Raw genomic sequence first — 15,076 nt, forward strand, 5'->3', positions numbered from 1 at the left:
ACCTCAGAAACCATGAGCGAAACAATCCTCCTTTTGATAACTATGGAAATGAAAGTCTGACCACCCACAAGCTTCCTTCTAAGTTGTCTGTGTCAGTTCTAAAATAAGTAACACACCAACACACAAGAGTAAGTAGAACATAAAGTATAGAAAGAAAGGAGATATGGAAACACAGAGCCATTTAAAGTGACTAATGTACGGCATACATTATGGAAAAGCAAGAAAACACAACTGAAGCGGGCAGGCTGTGAGCCCTGGGTAATGAAATCAGAAGGATAGTTTGGAACCAGATTGTGGTAGACCTGGAACATCTCCATAAGCAATCTGAAATTTGTTTGTAGGCAAACAATGAAAAGAGTTGGAGGAGAGCCTGAACACACTGATGAGCTAGTTTGTAAAGGTTGAAGGAAAGCAAGCTTCCACTACTGTACACTTATTTTCAACCCCAAGTATCAAATAAAGTATGATATAAAGGTTTATTAGTCCTTTTTTATGAAACTATTAAATTTTTTATTTATTTTACCTACCGACCACAGTCCCCTGCCCCTCCTCCCATCCCTCCTCCCATCCCATTTGCTCCACCTCTCTTCTACCCCCTCTCCATTCTTTTTCCATCAAAGGTAAGATATTAGTTCTAGTCATTGGGCCCCTGGTAATCTTGAAGATGGAAACCTGGGACAGCATAGAGGCACGGGAAGAGGTTGCAAAGACAAGTGTCTTGTCGGCAACTAGATCCAATGCTTAGCTTCATTTATTCAGGGCCCTGGATAATATGTCCTGTCGTCATCAACTACTGTAGATGTTGACTGCAGAAGCGATCCCTGGTCCACTTGGAGCTTCTAGTAGAAGAAAAAAAAGAGAAAAAAAGAACAGATAAAACAGCACCTCATTTTCTGATAGGAAAAAAAAATCCACTACAAATTATCTCAATGGGAATCACATCCAATCTCTTCATTTCAATGACTAGGGGAATGAATAAACTCAGGCTAGACAACTCATGAAATTACCCATCCATGCATCATCCATCAGTTACCTGATAATGTTACCAGCTCCACTGACTGTATAATAGTCATATAAAACTCAGTCAGCCTCACGGGAGAGAAGAAATCATGTTGTCACATTAGCAACGTTTCCTACTAAAGATATCTCAGCCTGAGATTGTGAAAGGGCAGGGAAAGGTTTAAATTGTTTCTGGAAATAGTTATTTCTATATGTACAAATATGTACAAGTATCTTAAGTATATTTTATTTTATTAAAATACTTCCCTGATCAACTGGATGTTTAGAGCTGGGTGACTGAAGTTGAAAGACAAAGGAGTTTGTCATCTAACACAAGCTATTGCCCGGCGGCGGTGGCGCACGCCTTTAATCCCAGCACTCGGGAGGCAGAGCCAGGCGGATCTCTGTGAGTTCGAGGCCAGCCTGGGCTACAGAGTGAGATCCAGGACAGGCACCAAAGCTACACAGAGAAACCCTGTCTCAAAACAACAAAAAACAAAAACAAAAGACAAAACAAAACAAAAAACTCAGAAATAGCACAAGCTATGTCTATCATAGAATGACTTTAAGCAAAAAAAAATCTGAATTGGTGGTAGGACAAGCAAGTACTAGCCTTGCAAGGAGGTCACTGCCCATTCCAAAGCTCATGGGAAAATACCCAATTATCCTGGTTGTTCCTTTTTTCAGAAATTGTAACTGATTGCTCAGAAATTGTAACTGAGCCCACTTGGCTCCAGCCTGTTACAATGTAAGTGGTAATAATGCTACTACTAGTGACAGGGATAGTGGTGACCATGATGAGAGTGATGGTGCTGATGATGGTGGTCGTGATGGTGCTGACAGTGGTGAGGATAGGAATGGTGCTGATGATGGTGATCGTGACGATGGCAGTGGTGAGGACAGCGATGTGGTGCTGATGATGGTGATCGTGACGATGGCAGTGGTGAGGACAGCGATGTGGTGCTGATGATGGTGATCGTGACGATGGCAGTGGTGAGGACAGCGATGTGGTGCTGATGATGGTGCTAACTTATGATCTTGATGACACTTTATACATACCAATGTCATCTTCGATGGATATAAAAAGCCAACGAACCCCAAGTATCAGTGGAATGGGGGCCCTCCAGGAGAGGGAGGAAAGGTACACAACAGAGTTAAGGAGTTGTGCCAGTCAGAGAAGGTCAGCAGGAATGATACTCTGCCAATGAATTCTTCTCATCACAACCATGGAATTGACATTGCTTGGGTGCTGAGAACAAATGAAAACAAGTCTCCCCCTAGCAAATATGTTGGCATTACTTTAAACAGGCTCCTCTAAATTTTTCTTTTCTATTTTTGTTGTTTGGGGTTTTGTTTTGTTTTGTTTGTTTTGTTGGTGGCAGCAAATGCTGGGCCTGCTTCCAGCCTCCCCTAGCTCCCTGCAATCAATGCACATTTATCCCCAGAGGCCCCAGAGCCTCTGAGAAGCAAGTAACAAATGCAAGGAAAATGGAACAAATGATCCACAGCCCCAGAGCTTTGCTCCAGAAGCATCTGGTGACCACTTCCAGATCTCTGAGGCTAGAAATGACAGGAAGCAGTAAAGGCAGCTATGTGGCCCAGGGGGAAAAAACCAAAAACAAAAAACGTACAGACCTGAATGTCTTGCCATTATTAAATTTCCCACGGGACCAGCAGCGTCTTCAAAATTTGCCAGGTTTTTGCCTAACCTCATCCACACTTAAAGTCTCTGGAAAACCAGGAAGGCCTCTTGGTGGGGAGATTCATTCATGTTTGGACTCGGGCAGACTTAGGAACCTGTGACTGCACTATCATTACCCTGCCCAGGCACACCACAGAGCAGTCAGCAAGCTTTCCCTCAATGGGCACAAAATTTCCCCTGGAATTTACAGAGCAGAAACCTTAAACACATATCACCATAAGAACCAGATTACATAATGTCTCCATCACCCTCCTGACAGCTACAATTATGAGTCAATCCTGGTTTAAATATGAAACCGGAAGCTCCGCGTTTCCCCTCTGACTATGTGGCAGGCTAAGTTAGAGCTCTCCAGGCCTGTCAGTTTGGAGATCTGAGCTGCTTCCACAGTCACTAATCTAGCAAGAGACCAAATGACTGGGTAATTAAAAGCACTACTGCAGAGAGCCCTGCTCCGGGCCAGATGTTGCAGAGCCCTGCTCCAGGCCAGATGTTCTCTTTGCTTAGCCATTACCCGCATAAGGAACAGAAATAGCCAGCCCCCCTCCCGCCTCCCCCCACCTCCATCCCTTTAAATTCTCCTTTTCTTTATCCTTTCCAGCTAATTTCCGGCTTCTGATCTTTCAATCCCACAAAATAAAGTAAAAATAAAAGCTCCATTACTAAAAGATGGCATGTTATTGAACACATGACTGTAAGTTGTAATGTGCTCTGTAGTCTCGTCTTTGTACTTCGTAAAGCATTCCAGCACCAGAGACATTAAGTTACCCTGGCAACCTCACATGACTAAGGGCTCCAGCGAGCCCCACCTAGCTGCAGAGACTCATTTAAGTCAACAAGGACCACCCCACACTTAGTAGCCCAGAGACTGAGTAAATAGCACTGCTGGCGGGGAGTGGGGGCTATTTTAGGGACCAAAGACTGTTGAAGGAGGCAGCCCCTCCCTTTTTTTTAACCCCAAACACAAGACAAATAAAACTCTCAATCCTACCCTCTAGAGACGCCTCATTAAGGTCATGGGTCAGCTGGTAAATAAAGGAGAGGTCTTCTGGTCATTTTTCAGGCTAATAGTCAAATTACAAGGCTCTAAAAAAAAAAAAAAAAAGCTGATAATTCAGACCTGCAAAAAAAAATGGTAAAGCATTGTGATCTTATCAGATTGGGAAATGCAGTTTGCATCTGTCTCCTTGTATTCAGAGTCTGGTCCCTACACTGCAGCTGTAGAACCCACACCCGCTTTAGAACCTCAGAGGCCTGAAGTTTTTCCTATGTCAGGGATGAGACTGAAGAAGTAAGCCTAATTCTGATTAGTGGCCATAAATAAATTGCCTCACCTTTTTAGAGCAGTTTGTTTTCTTTTGAGACAGGTTTTCCATGTGTCCTTGAGCTGGCCTCAAACTTATTATGTAGCTAAGGACACACTTTGAACACTCAACCCACTTCCCAAGTGCTAAGAGTACTGGTGTGTACCACCCACCACACCTGGCAAGAACATTCTACGCTTGCCTGTAGCGATCTCCTTTGGATCATTAACATTCGCTAAAACCACTGCCAGCTCATGACCAAGCTGAAAGGCAGAAAAAGCTGCTATAAACAACATGAAACAGGATTATTAGGATTTCGAGAAAACTCTCCGGGTCTGTTGTGCGAGGGGCGCTGTTCTCATGCTAGTGTGTGGTCTGCATTCTAGTCCAGAACTGTCTGGTCTGTGGGGCTTTACGCTGTGTTGTTTGTGTCTACATGGTTAAACAGAATGAAACAGTAGGGCAAGAATCTCAGTTGTCAGGCATGCTGTCCATATGAAGGCAAAATGGCGACCAGATGACAGTCAAATGAAACCCTAGGATGAGAGAGGAAGTTATTATGCACAGCAGTGTGCTGGTGGTCAAACTATATCCTGGTAAATAAGGAAACACCAGGGCACCATTTTCAAAGTGGACTTTCTGATACTCATTGCTTGGTGTGTGTGTGTGTGTGTGTGTGTGTGTGTGTGTGTGTGTGTGTGTGTTTAGAAAAAAATCCACACATTCCAGGCCTCATCGAAAAAAATAACCAAACAGAAGTACAAGCCAAGCCAAAAGTAACAATCACCATGGAGACATACTGGAGAAGCATATAAGACGCAATGATGCTTACCATGCACAGCCACTACTCTGACCATCCTGTTTCCATGGCATGCTTAAAGAATGAATGATGGACTGGGCACACTCCTTGCTAACGTAAAACATGATTCACATTAGCCAGAACTAACCATCCTCGAAGTTGGAAAGAATGACTCCTCCACCTGAGTGCTCCACTCCCATCTAGGTCATTTCAGGAAACACTTGAGGCATGTCTGTGCTCTCAAAAATATTTCCTAACCTTCCCTTCAAACTTCTCAACACCTCCCCAACCCAGGATCCTTGGGACTAAAGGTCCACCTCGTGTTCCCTATTTCTTGTTTGGAATTATAAGGGTCAAACAAAAACAAAAACAACAACAGGGGTTCTGGCTTCCTTCATGGAGTCATCAACAGTGTTTGCTAAGCGCTGACAGGCATTGTTAAGGATCTGCTCCGAACACAGACCCTTACCCCAACTCCCCTGCCAAAACAACAACAACAACAAACCAGGGATCCCGAGATCCTGACAGTCAAGGCAGCACATGCCTGGAAGTCCAGCACTTGGGAGGCGGAGGCAGTCGGATCTGGAATAGAACATCATCTTTGACTACGGAGGGAACTCAAGACCCTGTCTCAAAACATACAACAAAGATACAACAAAAGATCATGTTCTCCAGGAAGCACCTGCTGGAGGAGAAGCACACTTTAACAGTCTCAAGGAAAAAGGGTATAAAGTCAACCAGAGAACTCAGTGAAACCTTTTTACATGGATGTTACTGGGGGGCTCCAATCCACACACTTGCCCCATGTGCCCACCTCCAATTTAGAAAGAATTTCACAAGCACGCCCGCTTTTATGGCGTCAGTTCTCCGGCCTTAGGATTTTTCACTGGAACAGACGAAAACCTCTGTACCCAGAGCAGCTTTGTGAGTTCTCCACAGTCATCCACTTGTCTCCAGGGAGGAAGGAAGGAACTCAAGAGTCTCAAAATAGCCGCCCGGTCCTAGTCCTTCAACATGTGCAGGTTACATCACTCACAGGGCTGGCTGTGACATCACTTCTAGACCTGAACACAGCCCACCCCGCCGCTGAGAAAATGGAAAATGCTGAGCCGCAGCCTCAGGACTTCCTTGTCCAGAGGCGATTTCTCCTCCCGCCCAGACCTGACAGCAAGGGCAGGTGGGTGTAGGGCCCAGCAAAGAGGCCTTTGAAAGCAGGAACCCAGGCTCTGCAGGTCAGCTTGGATCAGGTCCAAACTGGGTTCCACCCCGCCACACACACCCCCACCCCCTGGTGACAAGCAATCTGTTTATGGGGACGCTTTTGTGAGTTTACAGAATCTCTGCATGAGAGGGAGCTGGTTCTGGCCTGGTCTCTAGGTAACCCGCCACACCAAGGTGCACAAACAGGGTAGGACAGAGAAGGAGGGTAAAAGAGAAGCTGGCCGACCCGGGCCCCTCCCAGGCCGCCGTGAAACACGCTTTAATTGCTTCAAAGAGCCCTTCTCAATGGGGTTTCAGAGGCGCGGGAGCGGGTCCCCGGCGAGGGCTCCTTTCCGGCTGGCCAGCATTCCTGGGCGCTGCGAGGGGAGAGCCCGCGGCTCATTTCCATGCCTGTCGCATACTGCCTCCGTTGTGCCTGGCCGGGCCGCGAGGGGAGCGCGGCTGGCAGCGAACAAAGCCCCATTCATCCCCGGGGACGGCTTCCTCCCGGACCAGCCGTGGCCGCAGATGGGCTGGCTAGGGCACGCCATCCATCCCCAGGCTGGGGAGCAGGGCCCCGCCCGCTCACAGAGTGGTGATGCAGGGCGCCCCCGGGCTGCGGTACCCAGGCCTCCACGGCAGGGGAGAGGCTCGGCCAGGACAGGCAGACACTGGGGCTTTTCAGCCGGGAAATCCCGTGTCCTCGCCGGCTCCTTGAGAGCGAGGATATCATTTTCCAACGCCCTCTTCCCTACTCCGGCCCCCTAGGATGGTACGGTCCGTCTTCCCAGTTGTGAGGGGACTTTGTTTCTCCTCTGTGGCCTCTGCAGTCCCCACGAAAGGGTCACTTCCTGACTTTTGTGTCTCTTCAATCCAGTGCCTCCAAAGTTCCTTCCCTCTGGTTGTGACTAAGTACATAATTGTGAGGCTTATCCATAAGGATTTCCACAATTCAAACATCCCTCTAGGTTAAAGTCTGGGGCTGGGCCTTCGCAATTAACATCGTTTGCTGTTTGTTGGCCCTCTCTGCGGAGCGGGGTGGGGGGGGATGCAAGGAAAACGCACTTGCTCTGCAACCGTGTTTGCAGACTCCCAGAGCTTTTCCTTTGGTCCCATGTGTTAGGCCCGACCAGAGAAAGCTACAGGACTCTAACATTGAACAGAAGCGAGTCTGGGTCACTTTTCCTTCATTCTGAAGAAGCCCCTCCAGGCTGGGTTCCACAACCCAAGACAGAAACAGGCTCCAGACACATTCCTCCCCAGCGGATGCAACAGGGCATGGCAGGATCAAACAGCCACCAGACACTGGGGAGACTGGCCCCAATCTATCCATCTTACAGATAAGAAGCAGATAAGATCTGAGAGGGGAAAGGATTTGTTCACCTCAGCGGAAGCTGGTTCATCTCCGCAAACAGCAAAATACACCCTCAAGTAAAAACATAAGGACCATTTTTAAAAAGAAAACCACCAAGAAAAATTATTATTCATCAAGTAGATTTACTTTTCTGCTTATATTGAAAGAGGCCTCCCTTCCAGTGCGTGAGACTTGCTCCTGTGTTTCTCTTACTTCCGGCGTTTTGAACACTACTGGCCTCTCTCCAAGAAGACCTCTTTCCTCTGGACGGGAATGAAAACCTTCAAAATGTTCGCATGTAGATAGAGTGACTGCACTGGTTATTCCTGAAGATATTGGGGGGGGGGGCGGCGGTTCTAATCGCTGTGCACTGCCTCCCTCCCTCCCGACCTTAGGCTCTGAACTGGACTTTACAACTTTCCCCATCTCACTAAAAAAGAAACCAAAGCTGAGAGAGACAGAGATTAACCTTTTCAAGATCACAAATACGTTAATTGGCCAAAGCTGACTTTCTGGTCTCTCCTGCACTGCGACTTTGCTTACTCAAAGGTGCTACACAGTCACGGGTCAACAACGTGGAGCGAAGGGAGGCTCTAGGCATGCACCCCGCTGCAGGAGAGGGGATTCCAGAGGCGGAGGGTGTGGGGGTGCCTCCTGCTACCTGGATAGGAGAGCAGGCTAAGAACTTGACTGTTTCTTCCAGAGTGCAAAGTGGTGAGTTAATCACCACTCCTGAGCTTCCTTAGCATTTTATCTTCTAAGGAATGCTCTGGAAATAATAGTATCTTGGTTTTGTTAGAGAAAACTGGAGTTCAAAGTTCAGACCTGCCATTTCCAAGGTAGGAGACTTTTGAAAAATTACTTAAGCTCTTTAATTCTGTTTTTTCATCTATTAACCTATTAGTCTATTAGTAAGATCTAATAATAGGAGCATCTATTAATAAGAGCATTTATCACATTGTGTTCTTGTGAGGATTTAAATGAGCCAGTCCATGTGAAGGTTCAGCTCTGTGTTTTCTTTATTATCATCTATATCAAGTCAAATAGACTGCATTATGTTTAGTTTAAAACAAGATTTTTTTTTTATAACAAAGAGTTACTGCTCACCCCTGTACATGTCCATCCTAAATTAGCTGAACACTCTACACCATGTCTCTTCATTGGTTGATTAGTGATTGTCTCAAACCTTACCAGTCTTCATAGCAGAAGGGACAAGAGGGCATTGGAAAGTAATTATAATGGTAATGAGTGATCAGTCTGGAAATACCAGATGATATCATCCCTCATAACTCTTCAGTCAGAACCAAATACATGCCCCCAGCCACTAACCCCAACAACTATAAAGCCAGGGCCAGGACCTGTAATTCTGCTCTGTCCCTAGTCTCAGGGGGCATCAGAGGCTTAAGGTTAGGCCTGAAAATGCATGTAATAGGCATTAATGAGGACCATCAATTAACTCAGCTTTCTTTCCACAGGATAGAAAATACCAATCCTTTTTGAGACCTCCAATGTCACAGCTAGTCCATGACACTTCACAGAAGGTTCTGTCTTCTCAGGAGTCAGATTATGGTAAAATTCAACAATAGCTTCTGGCTACAAAAGGCAGCAAAAGTACTGTTCTGTGTATTCCATCTTCCTATCAAAAAGAGAAGCAGCGAGCTGAGTTTCCTCTTCTATACACTAAGGCTGAGGATCATAGTGGCAAGGGCAGAAAACTTGTAAATAATTGCAAACCAAGTTCCTAATCAGGGACCTAAGTTTGCTTGTCCTGTGGTGTGATCCTAGCACTTGGAAGGGGGAGGGAGGATTTGGAGTTCAAGACCATGAGTTCAAGGCCAGCCAGGGCTATATAAGAACTTGTTATTTTCCACCATCCTAAATCAAAGGAATAAAAGGACTCTGAAAAAGGAGCCGTAGTGACAGTGAAGGCCACTAGCATCCTTGCTCCCCCGTGTCAGCTCTGACCAGCTGTGTCTTGCAGAAGCAATTCTTCACAATTCACTTGCCTTTGTTCTGGTGTTTTCTGAACAATTGGAACACATCTGGAGTTCATTTGATGCATGCTTTACTCACAACCTAACGTCCATTTCTCCCGTTTTTTTACTTCTGCTTATCTTCCTTCTCAAATTATCCTGCTCTGTTCTTTCGTGTGTGTGTGTGTGTGTGTGTGTGTGTGTGTGTGTGTGTGTGTGCATTCCCTGAGTTCTTGGTGTGATGGTTAGGATGTTGTTCTCCAGAGGTCCATGTACTGACAGCTGGATTGGAAGGATAGCCATGTTGAATAGGGAAGTAAGACTTGGTAGTGGGGGATAGGACATGGCCCATTCTCATGGAAGGGTTAATGCTGGTTTTGAAAGCTGGATGAGACCCCATAGACTTGAATTGCTTCTCAGGGAAGGAAACTGTTGAATGTTCATGCACTTGATCTTCCTTGCATGGGGAATTCCTCTTTCCCCTCTCTGCTTTGCAATGCAAGTGTCAGGGAGTGGGGATGGGAGGGCCGGGCAGAACTGGAGGCTGACATCTTCTGCTTGAACCCCCCCACAGTTTTTAGAAGATGGTCATATCTGGATCAGAAGTCAATTTACCTTTTGTTTACTCGTTAATTACTCAGCCTCAGGTATTTTGCTACAATTCAAAACATTTGGGTATTTTAGACTATTAGTAATTATTAATAATGTACGTATTTTTTAAAGCATAAATCCACATCAGAGCATAAAATCTCCATCTGCATATCTAATTATCTCTCAAGGCTTCTATTACTCAGTTACAGTGCATAAATTTTGCTCCAGAGAAGCAGTTTGATTCATGTGGTAGCTTTTACCTTCATTTGTGGGAAGACCAAATTCAGGTGGCAGCTGTTCCCCATAAACAGCCTGATTAACTGGTATTGTCAGAACTCCCTGGGCCACAGGCTTCCTGGGCAACAGTAAACCGAATTCTTGAAGAGCATTGCTCCAAAGGATAACTATGACTTGAGATTTCCCCCAATAAGAAAATACAACCCCAAAGTGTCCTGATGGAAAATGACAGTGTCAGAGCACTTGGGACCCAGTAAGTAAAAGGAGCAAAAACTACCAGAATCACATTTAAAAAAAAAAATCAATTGTGAGAGACCATCTGAAGATACGGAGATTGCATTTTTTATAATTTCAAATGTTTAGAGTGTGGTTATATCAGTTTATGATCATCCATAAAAATAAATAAATAAAACCAAATCCGGTAGTGTAGGCCTGGCATCTAGCTCCTTGGGAGGCTGAGACAGGAGGGTCACAAGTTTAAGAACTTCCTGTGCTCCAGAGTGAGTCCAAGGCGGGGCGGAATGACTTGGGAAGACTGACTCAGAATAGAAAAGAAGGATGGGTATGTAGCTCAATGAGAGAAGGCTTGCCTAGCAGTAGGGGGGCTTTAGGTTCCATCCTCAGTATTAAAAAAAAAAAAAAAAAAAAAAAAAAAAATGGTGGAGAGTGAGTAGAAAGCACACAATGGAAGAGGATGCTTTCTGGGAAAGATGTGCAGCAGCTGCCCTTGAGGAAGGCCCTGGTCCTTGCTGCACTTTGAGCCAGCACCAGCTGCCTGCAAGGAAAGGCCACATTTGGGCTCCCCAGGGTTGGCTTTTAGCTGCTTCCTCTGCTTGCAAAGTGGGAGCCACCCAGGCGGCTAAGCAAACAATGGAATAGAGTGCCTTACCTCCAGCCTGGACAGGGAGGCCCCCTGAAGGCGGAGACCTCCTGCAAAAGAAACTGAACTTTCAGGGAGGGGGGCAGGGAGACCGACTTCAGAGCAAAAGGATTTCAGAGAAAAAAAATCATTTAAAAGAAACAGGAAATGAGTCCCTTAAAGCCAAACCATGTGGAAAGACAGACCACATCGTTTAAATAAAACAACAATACAAGTCTATATAAGTGCCGTTAGTCCCACATTCCTTAAAGTCATTGGTCCAGTGAGGAGTAATCTATTTAACAAACATCCCTTAAGAACCTGCATAGGCCAGGCATTGTGGTCATCTTAAAGTTTTGAATTAAATACCATCTCAGTCCTCCTGGAACATACACCAATGAAAGAGATAGACGAGTGCAGAGAGAGAGAGAGAGAGAGAGAGAGAGAGAGAGAGAGAGAGAGAGAGAGAGAGAGAGAGAGAGAGAGAGAGAGAGAGAGAGAGAGAGAGAGAGAGAGAGAGAGAGAGAGAGAGAGAGAGAATCAAATCTGGCATTGAAAAGAAAGAAAGCAGGAGGGAAGGAGAGAGGGAGGGAACTGGAAAAATCCACTAGATTTAGTAATTGAAAAAAAAAAAAAATCCCCAGGCTAGAAGATGATAGATAAAACAACTAGCAGGCGTGATAAGGGAGAAGGCCAAAGAAAGGCTGTTATCTTCTGGAACCCGCTGAGAGGAACCAGGGCTGAAGCCGGGAGTAATTCAGCACGGAGGGGGCGTGTTTTCCCAGGTCAGAGGCCAGGATGTGTCTGCCTGTCATTGAGAGTAAGGAGTCCGAAAGAGCAAGGCAGTGAAGATGCGCCATAGTGAGGCTTGGGAGGGAAGGCCTGAGCACAGCTCAGCTCTCTTGGAATTTGCACCCTATCAGGGAAGGGTTGCTTCTCTCTCAGCCTTCATCTCCAGGTTTTCCTCCCTGCCGCGTTGGAACAGGACCTGGGATAGGATCTTGTCTATGTCTGGCGCTTTTTCAAAACAACAATGATCTTTTGGAATTTGTAGATTTTGTCAACTCTCAAGGCATCAGACTCATGGCTGTTTCATGATTCCGTTACTCCTCTTCCTTCACAATTCTTCTAGAAAACATGACCTGGGAGTGTCAAATCCAAGAAACAGAGAAGCCCTGCCCATCACTGGAGTCAGAGAAACATGTTTGTCTTTCCTTTATAAAGTGGTTTGGGTTTGATTTATGTGATTGTTTTGTTTGTTTTCAGGGTCTCCCCCACCACCATCACCACATGTTTGGCCTGAAACTCTCTAGGTAGTCTTGACTGGCTTGGAACTCCTGGCAATCCCCCTGCCTTCAGGAGTGCTAGGACTACAGGTGTGCGCCACCATGTCCAACACAAAATATTTTAGTTTTCAATTATATTTCCTTTTAATCTACTCAAAATTATTTATTTTATCAAAACTCATTGTTTTATCACGTATAAATCTGGTCATAAAACAGGATGAAAAAAATTTTAATGAAAGTAATACATTTTCCATTACTTACTTTGTTTTGTTTTGTTTTGCTTTGCTTCACTTTTTTCCAGACAAGGTTTCTCTGTGTAGTTTTGGTGCCTGTCCTGGAACTCACTCTATAGACCAGGCTGGCCTCGAACTCACAAAGATTTGCCTGCCTCTGCCTCACAAGTGCTAAGATTAAAGGTGTGCGCCACCACCACTCAGCCTCATTCCTTACTTTTTATTATTTTTTTCAGTGTATCAAAATGAATGCTAATTTTCTAAAAATAAAAAAAAGCATTTGAATAGAAAAGACAATAATGAAATAAAATAACTTTTTGCAATAAAAAATGTTTAAATTTTCCATTCTACAATGCTCTAGAGGTCTGGGAAAATGGAAGAGGCAGGGTCAAGCTAACTTGAGCAGCAGATCTTGTTTTGCCCATGCGTCATTTTCTAAAAACAATATTTGGGGTCCAAAGGAACACTTGATGCTGTTGAACAGTGGCTGATGCCTCAGAGCCAGCTTCTACAGACCAATGTGTCTTCAAGCAAGACCAGAGGCCAGAGCAGAACAGATAACTAAGAGGCTGTCGAAGCTGGAGGGGAGGCAGATGTAAAAATGGCAGTGGGTTTTCATGTTCATACTGTAACTGTGTTTTGGTAAGTGTTGAGGAAAGCAAACATTGCTTTTCCTTTTAATGGCCAGACTGCTTTAAGAACAGCTTATCAGTTTGGTCTTCAAGTAAAAGATGCTGAAAATTATTTAGCTAAATTTTCTCTACCTAGCTCCCTCTGCCATTATTAGTAAGAAATTATCTAGAAACAAGTTTGTGGAGCCAGGGAGGGGCGGGGTTGACTGGTACCACCCAGGAGCTATTTACTGTGCAAAGAATGAATGTTCTTATGAAGTCAATAACAATCCCTGATATCCACTCTTTTGTAAATTTGAGCCTTCTGTTTTACCTCTTTTCCTCTTGTCTTTCTTTCTTTAAAATGTTGTGTGCTTCCGTTCGTCTGGCTTTTCATCCCTGTGCTTTTTCCAGTCCTGGGCTCAAGCACATGAACTGTGAACCAAAGGCTGTGGAGCCCCCAGCTGGATCATGCCCTCTGGATAAGTGAGACAGTTGAGTGCCTTTCACTGGTTGGGAGGCATCCAGGCTGTGGGACCCTGACCTGTCCTTAGTGCATGAGCTGGCTGTTTGGAACCTTGGGCTTGCACAGGGACACTTTGCTCATCCTGGAAGGAGGGGACTGGACCTGCCTGTACTGAATCCACCAAGTTTAAATGAATCCCCAGGGGAGTCTTGGCCCTGGAGGAGATGGGAATGGAGGGGAGGGGATGGGAGGAAGGTGGGGGGAGGGAGGGAGGGAGGGGGGAGGACAGGGGAACCCGTGGCTGATATGTAAAATTAAAAAACAAATATAATTAAAAAAGGAAAAAAAAAATGTGTGTGTGTGTGCTTAAGTACGTATGTGCCTTTTTTGAAACAGAATATTCCTGAATAGAAGAGGCCTACCACAGAGAAACTATCAATCCTGCCATTTCTGAAAATATGTTTTTAAAAAAGTATACATAAAGGAGTTATTCAAATTGACCATAATATAAGAAAAGTAGAGGTATTTCTAGATATATCTCTAATCACCACACTGACACGTTTGTAAGCCCCCACTCCCGCTCCTTGTAAGCCTTTTCAGTTCTCTGATCCTGTGAATTTGTCTTTCTGACTGCTAAGGAATGATGCAGGGCTAAGCATATTATCATAATAAACACATTATGTTATTAATTAAGGACTGCAATGAGGATTAGGAAACCCATATTCAAAAGTGGGCATAAGAAAAAGATAAGCGCTCCTCCTGTGCAAGTCCCTGCCTGTGGATAATCAATGCAGTGAGAAGTAGCAGGCTGTGGCATAAGAAGTCCACCAGGAAATAGCTATGGAAACCCCGGAAGCTCACTCCTAAACCCAGGGCAGCTCATGAGCTGAAGACTGAAAGCATCCTCAGAGGTAGTAAGAAACACCTGCAGATGCTGGCTGGTTGCTTGCAAGTCATCATTCTAGACACCCTGCAAGACTCAAAAGCAAAGAAAACACCCTTCTGACTTTCTAACCACTCTTACATCCAGAGTCTGGATAAAGAATACAAGGTTGAGCAAAAAACCAAGGTATTGAATAGACCCTTTTTTATGGAAAAAAGAAAAAGGGAGTGGGTAGTGAGTGGTAGGGGCAAATGTCATCTGCTAATGGAAATTAAAAATTGAATGTGGCCATGGAAACTAAGAGAAAAGCATCGCCATAGAGTAGTTTGTTAAACAGAGATATTATCAAGAGATAAACACTAATATTTGACAAAATCAAGTGGTATCTCTACTGTTCAACCCAAGGAAGCCATAATCCCAAGGAAGGAATGTCAAATCTAGTGACATTCTCATCCCCTGCCATTTCTCCCCCAAAACAGTAATTCAATTCCATTTGGGTCTAGTTGTCATAAAACTCAACTCTCAGGTAGACTATACCTGTGTAGTTTATAAAGCTGCTAACAGGAGAAGTTCTTCCCTGAA

At 44.9% G+C, this 15,076-nt stretch overlaps 1 long non-coding RNA gene across 1 annotated transcript; it reads right to left on the minus strand.

Annotated features, from left to right (window-relative positions):
- Nucleotides 1-574: 574 nt before the first annotated feature.
- On the minus strand, nucleotides 575-6,869 carry LOC118582411. Its single transcript, XR_004944769.1, has 3 exons — nucleotides 5,307-6,869; nucleotides 3,690-3,784; nucleotides 575-839 (listed from the first exon to the last, which is right to left on the minus strand). It is a non-coding gene; the product is annotated as an uncharacterized LOC118582411 (long non-coding RNA).
- Nucleotides 6,870-15,076: the final 8,207 nt, after the last annotated feature.

Source organism: Onychomys torridus, chromosome 4 (genome assembly GCF_903995425.1).
Source record: "Onychomys torridus chromosome 4, mOncTor1.1, whole genome shotgun sequence".
Classification (NCBI taxonomy): Eukaryota; Metazoa; Chordata; class Mammalia; order Rodentia; family Cricetidae; genus Onychomys; species Onychomys torridus.